The sequence below is a fragment of the Oncorhynchus masou genome, chromosome 13 (assembly GCF_036934945.1).
Source record: "Oncorhynchus masou masou isolate Uvic2021 chromosome 13, UVic_Omas_1.1, whole genome shotgun sequence".
NCBI lineage: Eukaryota > Metazoa > Chordata > Actinopteri > Salmoniformes > Salmonidae > Oncorhynchus > Oncorhynchus masou.
Window position 1 is genome coordinate 56,330,747 of NC_088224.1, and position 11,376 is coordinate 56,342,122.

The window sequence follows — 11,376 nt, forward strand, 5'->3', positions numbered from 1 at the left end:
CTAATCGACCTGGCCGGGTTTCCTGGAAGGAGATTGATCTCATCCCATCAGTAGAGGATGCCTGGTTATTAAAAAAAAGCCTTAAATCTTAAATAAGCATGCCCCAGTCAAGAAATTTAGAACCAGGAACAGATATAGCCCTTGGTTCTCTCCAGACCTGACTGTCCTTAACCAACACAAAAACATCCTATGGCATTCTGCATTAGCATCGAACAGCCCCCGTGATATGCAACTTTTCAGGGAAGCTAGAAACCAATATACACAAGCAGTTAGAAAAGCCAGTGCTAGCTTTTTAAAGCAGAAATTTGCTTCCTGCAACACAAACTCAAAAAAGTTCTGGGACACTGTAAAGTCCATGGAGAATAAGAACACCTCCTCCCAGCTGCCCACTGCACTGAAGATAGGAAACACTTTCACCACCGATAAATCCACTATAATTGAGAATTTCAATAAGCATTTTTCTACGGCTGGCCATGCTTTCCAACTAGCTACCCCTACCCTGGTCAACAGCACTGCACCCCCCCAAAGCAACTCGCCCAAGCCTTCCCCATTTCTCCTTCTCTTCTCCCAAATCCAGTCAGCTGATGTTCTGAAAGAGCTACAAAATCTGGACCCCTACAAATCAGCCGGGCTAGACAATCTGGACCCTTTCTTTCAAAAAAATGATCTGCCGAAATTGTTGCCACCCCTATTACTAGCCTGTTCAACCTCTCTTTCATGTCGTCTGAGATTCCCAAAGATTGGAAAACAGTTGCGGTCACCCCCCTCTTCAAAGGAGGGGGACACTCTTGACGCAAACTGCTACAGACCTATATCTATCCTACCCTGCCTTTCTAAGGTCTTCGAAAGCTAAGTCAACACACAGATTACCGACCATTTCGAATCCCACCATACCTTCTCCGCTATGCAATCTGGTTTCAGAGCTGGTCATGGGTGCACCACAGCCACGCTCAAGGTCCTAAACGATATCTTAACCGCCATCGATAAGAAACAATACTGTGCAGAAAATAGCCTCCAATACCCTACTCAATAAATTGGATGCAGTCTATCACAGTGCCATCCGTTTTGTCACCAAAGCCCCATATACTACCCACCACTGCAACCTGTACCCTATCGTTGGCTGGCCCTCGCTTCATACTCGTCGCCAAACCCACTGGCTCCAGGTCATCTACAAGACCCTGCTAGGTAAAGTCCCCCCTTATCTCAGCTCGCTGATCACCATAGCAGCACCCACCTGTAGCACACGCTCCAGCAGGTATATCTCCCTGGTCGCCCCCAAAACCAATTCTTCCTTTGGCCGCCTCTCCTTCCAGTTCTCTGCTGCTAATGACTGGAACGAACTACAAAAATCTCTGAAACTGGAAACACTTATCTCCCTCACTTGCTTTAAGCACCAGCTGTCAGAGCAGCTCACTGATTACTGCACCTGTACATAGCCCATCTATAATTTAGCCCAAACAACTATCTCTTTCCCTACTGTATTTATTTATTTATTTTGTTCCTTTGCGCTCCATTATTTATATCTCTACTTTGCACATTCTTCCACTGCAAATCAACCATTCCAGTGTTTTACTTGCTATATTGTATTTACTTCGCCACCATGGCCTTTTTTGTCTTTACCTCCCCTATCTCACCTCACTTGCTCACATTGTATATAGACTTATTTTTCTACTATATTATTGACTGTATGTTTGTTTTACTCCATGTGTAAATCTGTGTTGTTGTATGTGTCGAACTGCTTTGCTTTATCTTGGCCAGGTTGCAATTGTAAATGAGAACTTGTTCTCAACTTGCCTACCTGGTTAAATAAATAAATATTGAGGATGTGCCAAGGCATAGCCCTGCTGCACCCGGGCTGAAGTCAAACAGCGCATAGAGCTTTTCTGTCACACCCTGACATTAGATCCTTTTTATGTCTCTATTTTGGTTTGGTCAGGGCGTGAGTTGGGGTGGGCATTCTATGTTTTGTGTTGCTATGATTTTCTATTTCCATGTTTTGGCCGGGTATGGTTCTCAATCAGGAACAGCTGTCTATCGTTGTCTCTGATTGGGAAACATACTTAGGTACCCTTTTTTTCCCACCTGTGTTGGTGGGAAGTTAACTTTGTTTGATGGCACATTGCCTTAAGCGTCTTGGTTTGGTATTGTTTATTGTTGGCGACATCTACTATTAAAAGTATGTACGCTCACCACGCTGCACCTTGGTCCAGTTCTTCCTTCAACAGCCGTGACATTTTCTTATCTGTGTCGTGTAGAGAGGGAATCTGAGGTATTAGTGCAAATATGAGATCTGAATCTCTTTACGCTATTAAGGATGATATTGGATGTGAAGCAACACGCAAAGCTCCAGAAGTCCAAGCATGTGTTAAGAAACTATAGAGTTCGCATGAATGTACCGTGTCTCTCACTACCTTGCCGCACGTTGGACTAGTAACCGAAAGGTTGCAGGTTCATATCCCAAGCTGACAAGGTACAAATCTGTCGTTCTGCCCCTGAACAAGCAGTTAACCCACTGTTCCTAGGCCGGCATTGAAAATAAGAATTTGTTCTTAACTGACTTGCCTAGTTAAATAAAGGTTAAAAAAAAATCATGTTAGATTTTTCTTTGGTCTTGACAGAGTAGGTGAAGTCCTGTTTGTTCTGTTTACAGTAGGTAGGCTATTTCATTTATAGGGAAACATTTCTTATGTTTACTCAGTCCTCCATATTTCACCTCTGAATTTACTGATCTATGGTTTGTACAGCCTAAGTTACTCCCAGGGAATGTCTGCTTAATGATTGATTAACTGTCTTGCCATGTCATGGCTGTCAGGACTAAGGTCCACTGATGAGGAAACATATGCCTATCATCAAGCCTTCAGGACAGAGAAAAATAAACATGGGAATTTAATGATGCCTTCCTCTTTTATTTGTCATTGTGGTTGCCTCATGATTTATCAGGGAAAGATCCTAATGTAACCTATCTGTTATGAGATGTCAGACATTGCTATTGTTTGTTTTATCATTATCACATTTCAAGGTAAGACCAAGATGAAGACTGTGTCGAAGTAAAAATGTTTATTACAACAACAGGGGCAAAGGTACAGGACATCAGGCAGGCTCAGGGTCAGGTCAGGCAGAGGCCGGTAAAGCAGAGTAATGGGGCAAAGGTACAGGACGGCAAGCAGGCAGGCTCAGGGTCAGGACAGGTAGAAGGGTCAAAGCCGTGAAAAAACAGAAAAGAGGAGCAAGGGTAAAAATGCTGTTAGGTTCTACAAACAAAATGAACTGGCAACAGACAAACAGAGAACACAGGTATAAATACACAGGGGATAATGAGGGGAGATGGGAGACACCTGGTGGGGTGGTGACAAGCGTGTGTGTGTGTGTGCGTGCATAATAATAATAATAATACATTTAATTTGTATAGCGCTTTTAATTACAAAGTTTTCTCAAAGCTCTACTGGGGATTTTTTTGTTACAATTGTATACAATTAAAACAACACATTTAGAATCAAGGCAGGTAAAATTAGAGAGTGTGCTAGTGCTAAATAGATTTTAGATTGGGACTGTAAAAAATAGTCTGTAGAAGTGAGTTTTAAAGTGGGTTTAAGGCCTGTTTTAAAAATATTTTTATTTATTTATTTCACCTTTATTTAACCAGGTAGGCTAGTTGAGAACAAGTTCTCATTTGCAACTGCGACCTGGCCAAGATAAAGCATAGCAGTGTGAACAGACAACACAGAGTTACACATGGAGTAAACAATGAACAAGTCAATAACACAGAAGAAAAAAGAGAGTCTATATACATTGTGTGCAAAAGGCATGAGGAGGTAGGCGAATAATTACAATTTTGCAGATTAATACTGGAGTGATAAATGATCAGATGGTCATGTACAGGTAGAGATATTGGTGTGCAAAAGAGCAGAAAAGTAAATAAATATAAACAGTATGGGGGCAAGGGAGCAGAAGTCTTGGTCCCCAATAGTTTGGAGACGTGACTTGGGGACTTGAAAGTAGCTGGAGTGAAGAGTACGAGGTGGTTCGCTGATGTAGATGGGGCTCAATCCATCAAGGCTTTAAATGCAAGCATGAGGATTTCATAGTCGGTCCTGTAGTTGACCGGTAACCGGTGGAGTTGGGCTAGGATTGGGGTGATGTGGTCTGACTTCTTGGTCCTGGTCAGGACCGTGGCAGTACTCATCTGGATTAGTTGGAGCCTCTGTAGTGATTTGGCTTGGAGGCCCCCAAACCGCACATTGACGTAGTCGATCCGAGCGAAGGTGAAGTTGCGAAGAGTTTCTCTGCATATGGCTGGAAGAGTGATGGTATAACCCAGGTAATATTTTTAAGATGGAAAAATTATGTTTTACCTATTTGTTTTATGTCAGTGGAGACAGAGAAGGATCAAACTTGACTTCTAAGTTGGAGATGACAGAGGACAGGTGGATGGCCTGGCCGCTGATTGTAGGGCAGATGTTTCCAGCGCTGGTGACCTGCTTGGGTGTCCCAATAAGCATAACCTCAGTCTTGCTACTGTTCATCTGGAGGAAGTTCTCTTTCATCCACACCAGTGTAGGCTGCTGAGGGGAGGATGGCTCATAATAATGTCTGGAATGGAGAAAATGGAATGGCATCAAACACATGGAAACCATGTGTTTGATGTATTTGATACCGTCCCACTAATTCCGCTCCGGTAGTTACCATGAGCCCGTCCTCCACAATTCTTTGTATACATTTTCTTGGAATGTTATCAGCCCTGGTGAACTTTGTGTGGATATATTTTTTATAAAAGCAAACAGAGAGGAACCTCTCTCTCTGAAGGAACCTAGACCGGTTCTTTGTAGACCTACAACCTCTGGTGTCTTGCCATCAATGCTCCTCCTGTGTGGTTGAAATTGTAATTGAATCACCCTTTCCTCTTTGGCATTGTGGAGAGTATCATGATTTATCAGGAAAATAATATGATGTCGCCTCAATCTATTATATATGCATACACACGATTAATGATAAAACATCATATTTGACATCTCATAATTAGGGCCAAGTGGTTGTCCCATCACTGCAACTCCCGTACGGACTCGAGAGGAGTTGGTCAAGAGCCATTCATCCTCCGAAACACAACCCTGCCAACTGCACTGCTTCTTGACACACTGCTCACTTAACCCGGAAGCACCAATGTGTCGGAAGAAACACTAGGCGACCGTGTCAGTGTGCATGCGCCTGGCCCGCCACAGGAGTTGCTAGAGTGCAATGGGACAAGGACATCCCGGCTGGCCAAATCCTCACGAGGTAGGTAAATTCTGTGCCTCCTCATGGGTCTCTCGGTCGCAGCCGGCTGCAACACAGCCTGGGATCGAACTCGGGTCTGTGGTGATGCCTCTAGTACTATGATGCAGTGCCGTAGACCACTGCGCCACTCGGGAAGCCTGAGGTGCTGTGCTTTTACCAGTATTTCCAGCATTGTCCACTAGTGTTGCTGCAGGTAAGAAATCCTAGAAAACGTTCTATAATTGACACATGTTCATCAATGTCTGGTTGTGCGTGTGTGTTCGGTGGGGAGATTGCCTAAGCCAGGGGAGGCGTAGCTCTGTGAATCTTAATCGCACGTAACCTATTATTTGGCAGGGAATACTATTTGTAGATCAGTGATTCTATTTCTCAATTTGCTCAAGCTGATCCTCTCCAAAAAATAGGTCAATTTGGGGCAGTTATTAAAGTGGAGAGTCAATGAAACCAACCATGAAAGTATATTGGAGCAAATTCCAGGGGTAGCCCCGACCAGGACTCAAACCCAGGTCCAGTAACTATCATGCCAACAGTTTAACCGTTACTGAATGTTTCCTAGCATTTCCTACCTGCAGCAACACTAGTGGATAATGCTGGAAATACCAAATAAAAGCACAATGCTGCAAAAGTGACCCAAAACACTTGGCCCAAATTATGAGGTGTCAGACATTGTGTTTTATCTTTATTGTGTGGGTGGGTGGGTGTGCTGGCTGGCGTGCCTGTGCATATCTGCATGCATGTCTTTGCCCATATTTGTGTACTTTGCCATACAGTATACCAGTGTCTGTGCATAAAAAGAGCCATGTGGAAATGACAACTCTCTCTCTGAAGTAAAAATCATTCAGTGGTTACTATGTGGATCCCCACAAGCCCTCCTTCCCCTCTTCTACACAACAAGATGATTGGAAAATGGATGTCACACAGGGAGAGGGGCCAACGTGTCCGCAGATTCTTGTAACCTTCCACTGCTCATCAGAGCTCTGATCTGCCTCAGTGATACTACAGCAGCAGGAATTCAACAACAATTCCTCTCCTCTGCTCTTGCAGGCTATAGTACTGAATCTGAATTTGAAAAGGCATTCATCCATTTTATCGCTGTAGATTCCATCATCCATGCACCACACATTTCATTTTTGAAATATGCTGGCTACATGTCAAAGTGCTAATGCATAGAGAAGGTTTAATTATTCCCCGCTTCCTGTGTCTACAGCAGTGTAAAGGGAGCAGTGGGTTGTGCTGGCTTGCACCAGCTTGCCGTAGCTAGACGACCTCTGTCTGTCTGAAACCGATCGGATCAGGTCCCACCCGTCTTTCCCCTAGTTGTGCACACAAGCTCAAATCTCCAGTTCTAATCTTTCCCCCGTTTGAAGCTGCCGTGCTTCCAGACCTTGGTTAGTGTTATTACCTTAGTCACAGACAATGAGTTGGAGGGGCCACAAGGGCCACTGGACTGGCCTGAAATAGCCCTGGTGTTAAGGAGACCCAGTAGCCTAGCTCTGATCCTCTTACACCTCCTGCCCAAACCGTTTCCCGTTTGACCATGATGGAGAGGGTCACACGCCATCCACTCTGTTTTAAAAGTATATCTGCCTTTGTAAGATACCAGCTTCCATGGACACAAGATTAACTCTATTGTAGAAACTTTGGGAAATAGGAAAAAAAGCTGAAAAACTATAGCGCAGTTTAGATAACACAACTGACCAGATATCCTTATACCTTGGGTTTCTCTTGTTTTCATTCTTAAAGGACTGTGACACTATTCTATATCACCAGGCTGGCATTGATACATGAGGTCATTGCCATGGTAAGTAGACCTGAAATACAAGAAATAAATAACCGTCTAGATCTGTGCACTATAGACACTATATCAGCCAAATCTCCAGGCTGTCATTGGTGACTATTACTCCACCTGGCAGTCCCATTTTACGGCTTTCTTCAACATCTCTTCACCTGCTTGTGTCTATTTGATTCCAGGCGAAGCACCATTCTGCCCCAAAGCGATATTCTTTTTTCAATTTTCCTCTAATGGATCTAGTCATAGACGCCCTGTGTGTTTTCCCTCAAATATGTCATGAAGATGTCATTTGAGTTTAAAAATAACATTTGTAACAACTATCCCTGAAAATTGCTCAATTCTGATGTAATATTTCCCACCAGATTCAAAATCACTGAGTGCATGATTCACTCTATGCAGTGAACTGTCAGTCAGAGCTTTGGATCTCTTTAAAGGTAAGTCAGATGTTTCACAACAGCCTTTGCAGATTATTGCACCTGGCTAAAGCAGGGTTGACAGAGGTTTGCCAAAGACACAGGAATAGGATCCGTTGTCTCCTTCAAAGCGTGTCATCAGGGAAAACCTGAGCCAATGTTTGAAGGAACCTTCAACAGAGGGCATTTCACTCATCACTTCATCTGGTGGATGGAAGCGTATATGTGTTCCTTCAATAGGCCAGACTTGTCAATGCCGACACAGTACAGGGATGGATTAAACCTACCCAGATATGTCAAAACATTGCAAGCGTATAACACCTCAGGAAAAGACGCATGATAATCATGCCACTAATGATATAAAATTCTCTAGATTCTATCACTTTTTGAAAAGCACATGTTACCATGAGTGTCTGTACCGTAGCTTGGTTTTTGAGAAGGAATTCCTGTCATGACATAGAGTGAGTCATCCTTGCTATGTTGGCTTTCTCCCTATTGCTCACGTCTCACAAACGTTGTCCAAACCTGTTATGGCAGCCCAGGTTGTCTCATGATGCTGCCTCTTACCCGTCTACACTCTGGCGTCAGATGGGTTCGAGTTTGAGTGGTTTCCTGCCAGGTCTGACTGGCATTGAGGCAGGTTATTATCACTCCCATCTCATGCCTGGATTTCAATTATCTTTTCACTTTCTTTGCAGAGTATACATGTGTAGGCTAGCTCTATGTATAGCTACAGTCTAGGTGCATACTGTAGCTGTACATTCCACTGAGACCCCACAGAAAATATGTATTTTTTGAGATGACAATGCTGTAATTGTTTGCCTAAAACCTCAGCAGCTTCAACGGTAGAATCCCCTGGATGTTTTGTGAGACCCAATTCCAATAATGAGATAATTCAATCCGGAATATTCTGGCAGAATGTAAACTCTCATAAAAAGTCATGTTTTGTTCACCGTGGTACACTGGAATTGCCCGAGGCCTCACTAGCGAGTTGGTTTTTAATTAGGATTCATTAACGTGCAAATATCCCCCACCACATAACGAGCAGGCTGTCACCCAGCAGATGTGTGATAATTTCCTCATATGTTACCAGTGGCAATTTTATCATGTAAATCTTGGTGGGGCAAACTCAAAATAAATGTTTTAGATGCTTGCCAGCAAAGCCACAACACAACACTAAACAATACATGAATTGCACTATAACGGCGACAAGCGGTGCCCACAAACTGTTACCTCCTACATAAAGCTACCCCAACAGTAGAGCTTTCTTTTCTGCACCATGGAGTGAATCCCTCCCACCGCTTCACCTGGTAATCAGCGGAGCCTTGTCTGGCAGCGAAACAATTCATTCAGCCTCGTTTACTGCCTTTTTAAAAAACATAGCTGATATGGCTGACTTGCTTAAACAAATGTGGTTTATACTGACATTTGAGATGTGCAAACTATGGCATAAGGGAACGATGAGCGGATAAGAGACATTCCGTAATTTCGATTAAGACATTAATGAGCGAGCTAAGATGGATATAGTCAATATAACTATGTGTTCAGCACTTTTGAAATGTACAGCAACAGAATGCAGAACATGGCCTGCTTTTACAGTATTTTCCCTGTACACCAAGTGAGAACCGTAGGATAAATAAAGGGGGCATTTAAGCAGACAATGAAAGCTCTTACAATATTAGATGATGGCATTTCTCAAAACCAGGTTATAGGCTACATGTGCACCGCCGAGTCAGAAGAGTAACATTAGGCAAAATTAAGAGGTGAAAATAGACCAAATTATTAGGGTGAGGCACATGGGCTACTAACAGCTTACTACACAACATATACTTAATATTACTTTCTTAGCTACAATATACATATATCCCTGGCATATTACATAATTTATGCAGCAGCATACAGTATAATACATTTTTGGACTCATCTTGTTGTGATGTGCTCACTTAAACAGGAAGGTGGCACGGCGGTCCTTCATGGGTAAATTTTGTCATCAAAGAAAGAGAAAGATTTACAATTCCAAGTTGGATAACCGTTCAAAACATATTTTCCCAGTTTGAGCGGGTTTATTTCCGACTTCCCAGTTGCAATGCTTGCGGTTAGCCATTGTCACCGATTCCTTCCAAACAACTCATTGTTGAATTTGCGATTTCCAACTTGTTGTGTAATGTTTATATCCAATTGCCGATGAGCACCGATACGTTTTATCTATAATTTATCTTCATTATTTCTCTTCATATGACAAGGATTAGAAAGGATTTGCCAGTAGATTGTCTACTTGATTCATGGTGATGACTGCTAGATAAGATTTTGAAAGTAATATATTGACATGATCAGTCCAATCAAAGCTGCTGTAGATATAACTTGATTTGACATCATTTTATCTGTGGCCAATGACCTTGAGCCTTCTTGGAAGGGAACTTCTAATCTGTCTATGACAGGACCCAAAGGGCTCACATTCTTGATGTGTACCTGTACTTAAGGAGGGTGACGTAGTGTCCCCATGAGTGACAGAACACTGAGCCAATCATGGTGCAATGCTCCTATTTTCTGCTGGACTGCCCCACCATCACAGAAAGCACTGAGCTAGGCTGAAACACCTGCATTTTGGAGCTGCCCCCCAAAAGAGATATTCTTTATTTATTTAGCAAAAAATGTGGGGCTCTGCCAGGTCGCCACTGTATGTTCCTATGTAAAATATTGTCTGTTGGATAATGTGGAACTTCCTTTTCTGTTTTGTGCGTCCATAGTACCTGTAAGGCAGGGGTGTCAAAGTCAAATGGACGGAGGGCCAAATAAAAAATTTAGCTACAAGCCGAGGGCCGGACTGTTCGAATGTTCATTGAAAATTTTTTAAATGCCTAGTGAACCTAATTGAACCTACTGAAAACCTAACAAAATATTCCAATATGATCAGATAAATAAAGCAATATTTTCTTATGGCTCTGTCAGTAATCTTTAATTTTCAACAGACACAAAAGACAAATTTCCTTTATATAAAAATCCCCATAACATGAACATTAAATGAAAGAAACCGGTATTCAAGGCACCATCAGTAGCCTATATTTTCTATTTTAGCAAAAGTGGGCTAAATTTACTTCAAAAAAAAACAATAATAGCAATTTTCTATCATCCACTCAACTGAAATATTTTTAAAATATAATTGGATTGAAATACCTTGTGATTTGGCTTTTTTGAACAGAGCCTGTCGAGATTTGAGGCCTCGTTTTAATTCTCTGCCTTTTGTAGCCTTTGTTCCATGTCCATATTCTTGTTTTTGAGTTTCATAATGTCGTCTCAGATTATACTCTTTCAGTACCGCCACACTTTTCTCCACACAGAAGACACACAGGTTTTCCAGCTACCTCCGTGAACATATACTCCGACTCCCACCTTGTTTGAAACCCCGGTTCTCAGTGTCCACCTTCCGTTTTGCCATTTTTGATGGGTATCTGAAAGTTAATTTTACTGTGATTGACGACTGCTGTGCCAATAAATATTGAAATGAAGCAGCCTACTCTGCGTCACCGTTGCATGGGAAATGTAGTATTGGTGCGTGTAAAAGATCTGCGGGCTGCCGGCTTTGCGGTCTGCGGGCCGGTTCTAATAATAAATCAAGATCATCCCAGGGGCCGTAAAAAACCTTCTCATAGCCCGCGGGCCTTGACTCTGACATATGTGCTGTAAGGGTTGGATTAGGGTTCAGTAGCTTGGCTGACATGTTGACTTAAACGAAGAGGTGTTTATCATGATGAGATGACATGGTAATAATGGCCTATCAGGTTGTTGTTATATGTGGCTTCTTGGTTTTAGTCTAATACCTTCATGGGTCAAGGAAACCCTCACAGTTAGTGTGCTTGTTCAGGAGTTACTAAACAAGTTAATCCAATGGCGTCTCCAGCT